At 44.7% G+C, this 7,500-nt stretch overlaps 1 protein-coding gene across 1 annotated transcript in view; it reads left to right on the top strand.

Moving 5' to 3' along the window:
* The window catches only part of prelid1b (PRELI domain containing 1b), a 17,227-nt gene that overhangs the window by 1,521 nt on the left and 8,206 nt on the right, over window positions 1-7,500 (top strand). The gene's annotated exons all lie outside the window — the stretch shown is intronic.

Genomic DNA, 7,500 nt, shown 5'->3' with positions numbered 1-7,500 from the left:
CACACTGACCCATACAGGTAATCACTGACCCATACAGGTACACACTGACCCATACAGGTAGTCACTGACCCATACAGGTACACACTGACCCATACAGGTAGTCACTGACCCATACAGGTACACACTGACCCATACAGGTAATCACTGACCCATACAGGTAATCACTGACCCATACAGGTACACACTGACCCATACAGGTAATCACTGACCCATACAGGTACACACTGACCCATACAGGTAGTCACTGACCCATACAGGTACACACTGACCCATACAGGTAATCACTGACCCATACAGGTACACACTGACCCATACACTGACCCATACAGGTAATCACTGACCCATACAGGTAATCACTGACCCATACAGGTAATCACTGACCCATACAGGTACACACTGACCCATACAGGTACACACTGACCCATACAGGTAATCACTGACCCATACAGGTACACACTGACCCATACACTGACCCATACAGGTAATCACTGACCCATACAGGTAATCACTGACCCATACAGGTACACACTGACCCATACAGGTACACACTGACCCATACAGGTAATCACTGACCCATACAGGTACACACTGACCCATACAGGTAATCACTGACCCATACAGGTACACACTGACCCATACAGGTACACACTGACCCATACAGGTAATCACTGACCCATACAGGTACACACTGACCCATACAGGTACACACTGACCCATACACTGACCCATACAGGTAATCACTGACCCATACAGGTACACACTGACCCATACACTGACCCATACAGGTACACACTGACCCAAACAGGTACACACTGACCCATACAGGTAATCACTGACCCATACAGGTACACACTGACCCAAACAGGTACACACTGACCCATACAGGTACACACTGACCCATACACTGACCCATACAGGTAATCACTGACCCATACAGGTACACACTGACCCATACAGGTAATCACTGACCCATACAGGTAATCGCTGACCCATACAGGTACACACTGACCCATACAGGTACACACTGACCCATACACTGACCCATACAGGTAATCACTGACCCATACAGGTACACACTGACCCATACAGGTAATCACTGACCCATACAGGTACACACTGACCCATACAGGTAATCACTGACCCATACAGGTAATCACTGACCCATACAGGTACACACTGACCCATACAGGTAATCACTGACCCATACAGGTACACACTGACCCATACACTGACCCATACAGGTAATCACTGACCCATACAGGTACACACTGACCCATACAGGTAATCACCGACCCATACAGGTAATCACTGACCCATACAGGTACACACTGACCCATACAGGTACACACTGACCCATACAGGTACACACTGACCCATACAGGTAATCACTGACCCATACAGGTACACACTGACCCAAACAGGTACACACTGACCCATACAGGTACACACTGACCCATACAGGTAATCACTGACCCATACACTGACCCATACAGGTAATCACTGACCCATACAGGTAATCACTGACCCATACAGGTACACACTGACCCATACACTGACCCATACAGGTACACACTGACCCAAACAGGTACACACTGACCCATACAGGTAATCACTGACCCATACAGGTAATCACTGACCCATACAGGTACACACTGACCCATACAGGTAATCACTGACCCATACAGGTACACACTGACCCATACAGGTACACACTGACCCAAACAGGTACACACTGACCCATACAGGTACACACTGACCCATACACTGACCCATACAGGTAATCACTGACCCATACAGGTACACACTGACCCATACACTGACCCATACAGGTACACACTGACCCAAACAGGTACACACTGACCCATACAGGTAATCACTGACCCATACAGGGACACACTGACCCTAACAGGTACACACTGACCCATACAGGTAATCACTGACCCATACAGGTACACACTGACCCATACAGGTAATCACTGACCCATACAGGTAATCACTGACCCATACACTGACCCATACAGGTAATCACTGACCCATACAGGTAATCACTGACCCATACAGGTACACACTGACCCATACAGGTAATCACTGACCCATACAGGTACACACTGACCCATACAGGTAATCACTGACCCATACAGGTACACACTGACCCATACAGGTAATCACTGACCCATACAGGTAATCACTGACCCATACAGGTACACACTGACCCATACAGGTAATCACTGACCCATACAGGTACACACTGACCCATACAGGTAATCACTGACCCATACAGGTAATCACTGACCCATACAGGTACACACTGACCCATACAGGTACACACTGACCCATACAGGTACACACTGACCCATACAGGTAATCACTGACCCATACAGGTAATCACTGACCCATACAGGTACACACTGACCCATACAGGTACACACTGACCCATACAGGTAATCACTGACCCATACAGGTACACACTGACCCATACACTGACCCATACAGGTACACACTGACCCAAACAGGTACACACTGACCCATACAGGTAATCACTGACCCATACAGGGACACACTGACCCTAACAGGTACACACTGACCCATACAGGTAATCACTGACCCATACAGGTACACACTGACCCATACAGGTAATCACTGACCCATACAGGTAATCACTGACCCATACAGGTACACACTGACCCATACAGGTACACACTGACCCATACAGGTACACACTGACCCATACAGGTAATCACTGACCCATACAGGTAATCACTGACCCATACAGGTACACACTGACCCATACAGGTACACACTGACCCATACAGGTACACACTGACCCATACAGGTAATCACTGACCCATACAGGTACACACTGACCCATACAGGTACACACTGACCCATACAGGTAATCACTGACCCATACAGGTACACACTGACCCATACAGGTACACACTGACCCATACACTGACCCATACAGGTACACACTGACCCATACAGGTAATCACTGACCCATACACTGACCCATACAGGTACACACTGACCCATACAGGTAATCACTGACCCATACAGGTACACACTGACCCATACAGGTAGTCACTGACCCATACAGGTACACACTGACCCATACAGGTAATCACTGACCCATACAGGTACACACTGACCCATACACTGACCCATACAGGTAATCACTGACCCATACAGGTAATCACTGACCCATACAGGTAATCACTGACCCATACAGGTACACACTGACCCATACAGGTACACACTGACCCATACAGGTAATCACTGACCCATACAGGTACACACTGACCCATACAGGTAATCACTGACCCATACAGGTACACACTGACCCATACAGGTAATCACTGACCCATACAGGTACACACTGACCCATACAGGTAATCACTGACCCATACAGGTACACACTGACCCATACAGGTACACACTGACCCATACAGGTAATCACTGACCCATACAGGTAATCACTGACCCATACAGGTACACACTGACCCATACAGGTAATCACTGACCCATACAGGTAATCACTGACCCATACAGGTACACACTGACCCATACAGGTAATCACTGACCCATACAGGTAATCACTGACCCATACAGGTACACACTGACCCATACAGGTACACACTGACCCATACAGGTAATCACTGACCCATACAGGTACACACTGACCCATACAGGTACACACTGACCCATACACTGACCCATACAGGTAATCACTGACCCATACAGGTACACACTGACCCATACACTGACCCAAACAGGTACACACTGACCCAAACAGGTACACACTGACCCATACAGGTAATCACTGACCCATACAGGGACACACTGACCCTAACAGGTACACACTGACCCATACAGGTAATCACTGACCCATACAGGTACACACTGACCCATACAGGTAATCACTGACCCATACAGGTAATAGGGCTGGTCCGAATACCATTTTTTGAGCTTCGAAGCTTCGGTAGTAATGAACATCGAATATTCGAAGCTTCGGAGAGAGGGTGCTGAACATAATCTTCTCTCTAATAAAAGCAGGAATCTCTATGTGTCTGCAATATAGATAGACACGTGAGACGCGACACGTTCAGAATTAATAAACTTTTAATAAACGACAGAACAGCGCGAGCGGGAAGCGGTGCGCCTCAACGCGGGCTGGGCTTATGCTCCGAGAACGCGGACACTGCACTATAGTGATATAAAACGCACACACACAGGTCTGTTAAATTAAGCAATACTTTTAAGGTAGGCTAGTCTAATATTTTTCTGACTAACAAATTACTGACAGAGTAAAGGGTACATTTTAAATAAAGAAAAACTAAATTTAAATAAAGAAAAACTAAATTTAAAAAAAGAAAAATGAAATTTAAATAAAGAAAAAACAAAATCTAAATAAAGAAAAAACGAAATTTAAATAAAGAAAAACGAAATTTAAATAAAGAAAAACGAAATTTAAATAAAGAAAAACGAAATTTAAATAAAGAAAAAACGAAATTTAAATAAAGAAAAACGAAATTTAAATAAAGAAAAAACGAAATTTAAATAAAGAAAAACGAAATTTAAATAAAGAAAAACGAAATTTAAATAAAGAAAAAACACAATTTAAATTAAGAAAAAAACGAAATTTAAATGAAGAAAAACGAAATTTAAATAAAGAAAAAACACAATTTAAACTAAGAAAATTTTTAATTTACATAAAGAAAAACGAAATTTAAATAAAGAAAAAACGAAATTTAAATAAAGAAAAACGAAATTTAAATAAAGAAAAACGAAATTAAGTTAAATTAAAAACGAGATTAATTTAGATTGATAATAACGGGTAAAAAGTCTAATAAATTTTGTTTCTATTATTTTCCACAATGTCAAAACAACGCAGCTTAACCCAAAACACAAGCTCATCATGCACTTCCACACACACTCCGCTGTTCTCATGCACTTCTGTCCACACACACTCCGCTGTTCTGCTCTAGAACACTCCCGTTGCTGGAACACTTAAGCCTCTGTTATACTCCAGTTTGGACGCGTACACGACAGCTGCGCACAGCTCGGACGCAGACTACTTGTATTTATACTTTTTGCTGAGGTCCAATCTACTCGCTTGCGCATGGATCGGTCTGGCCAGTATAATCGATAATATTTTAAATATTTATAGTTTATATTTTCATTTATGTCAAAACCTATCACTTTCAAACATCAACATTACATTTATTAATATGTATTCGTGTCAAAATGACATATTAACATCTTAGGCGTTGGTTCTTTTTCTACCATGCACGCGTTTTCCTGAGACTGGTGTATCAGCAGGTAGTGTGCAAACTCCAACCTGTTAACATGGGTGCCGAAATAAAAACGGACATGCCACGCAGCCAGTGTGTCGCCGGCCTTATTCAAGTGCGAATGAGAACCGTTTCGCGGGAGATCCTAGGTGTGCAAAAAAAAAAAAAAACCCCCGAATATTCGAATGTCAAATTTTCAAATCGAATACCAACCCACCGAACGAATATTCGATTATTCGAATATTCGGGTTCAGCCCTAACAGGTAATCACTGACCCATACAGGTACACACTGACCCATACAGGTACACACTGACCCATACAGGTAATCACTGACCCATACAGGTACACACTGACCCATACAGGTAATCACTGACCCATACAGGTACACACTGACCCATACAGGTAATCACTGACCCATACAGGTACACACTGACCCATACAGGTAATCACTGACCCATACACTGACCCATACAGGTAATCACTGACCCATACAGGTACACACTGACCCATACACTGACCCAAACAGGGACACACTGACCCTAACAGGTACACACTGACCCATACAGGTAATCACTGACCCATACAGGTACACACTGACCCATACAGGTAATCACTGACCCATACAGGTAATCACTGACCCATACAGGTACACACTGACCCATACACTGACCCATACAGGTACACACTGACCCATACAGGTAATCACTGACCCATACAGGTAATCACTGACCCATACAGGTACACACTGACCCATACAGGTAATCACTGACCCATACAGGTACACACTGACCCATACAGGTAATCACTGACCCATACAGGTACACACTGACCCATACAGGTAATCACTGACCCATACAGGTAATCACTGACCCATACAGGTACACACTGACCCATACAGGTAATCACTGACCCATACAGGTACACACTGACCCATACAGGTAATCACTGACCCATACAGGTAATCACTGACCCATACAGGTACACACTGACCCATACAGGTACACACTGACCCATACAGGTACACACTGACCCATACAGGTAATCACTGACCCATACAGGTAATCACTGACCCATACAGGTACACACTGACCCATACACTGACCCATACAGGTAATCACTGACCCATACAGGTACACACTGACCCATACACTGACCCATACAGGTACACACTGACCCAAACAGGTACACACTGACCCATACAGGTAATCACTGACCCATACAGGGACACACTGACCCATACAGGTACACACTGACCCATACAGGTAATCACTGACCCATACAGGTACACACTGACCCATACAGGTACACACTGACCCATACAGGTACACACTGACCCATACAGGTACACACTGACCCATACAGGTAATCACTGACCCATACAGGTACACACTGACCCATACAGGTAATCACTGACCCATACAGGTACACACTGACCCATACAGGTAATCACTGACCCATACAGGTACACACTGACCCATACAGGTACACACTGACCCATACAGGTAATCACTGACCCATACAGGTACACACTGACCCATACAGGTACACACTGACCCATACAGGTACACACTGACCCATACAGGTAATCACTGACCCATACAGGTAATCACTGACCCATACAGGTACACACTGACCCATACACTGACCCATACAGGTAATCACTGACCCATACAGGTACACACTGACCCATACACTGACCCATACAGGTACACACTGACCCATACAGGTAATCACTGACCCATACAGGTACACACTGACCCATACAGGTAGTCATTGACCCATACAGGTACACACTGACCCATACAGGTAATCACTGACCCATACAGGTACACACTGACCCATACACTGACCCATACAGGTAATCACTGATCCATACAGGTAATCACTGACCCATACAGGTAATCACTGACCCATACAGGTACACACTGACCCATACAGGTACACACTGACCCATACAGGTAATCACTGACCCATACAGGTACACACTGACCCATACAGGTAATCACTGACCCATACAGGTACACACTGACCCATACAGGTAATCACTGACCCATACAGGTAATCACTGACCCATACAGGTACACACTGACCCATACAGGTAATCACTGACCCATACAGGTACACACTGACCCATACAGGTAATCACTGACCCATACAGGTAATCACTGACCCATACAGGTAATCACTGACCCATACAGGTACACACTG

The sequence above is a fragment of the Phoxinus phoxinus genome (assembly GCF_949152265.1).
Source record: "Phoxinus phoxinus genome assembly, chromosome: 18".
In the NCBI taxonomy this organism is placed as follows: domain Eukaryota; kingdom Metazoa; phylum Chordata; class Actinopteri; order Cypriniformes; family Leuciscidae; genus Phoxinus; species Phoxinus phoxinus.
The sequence above is the reverse complement of the archived record's forward strand: the minus strand, read 5'-3'. Positions and strand labels throughout refer to the sequence as shown.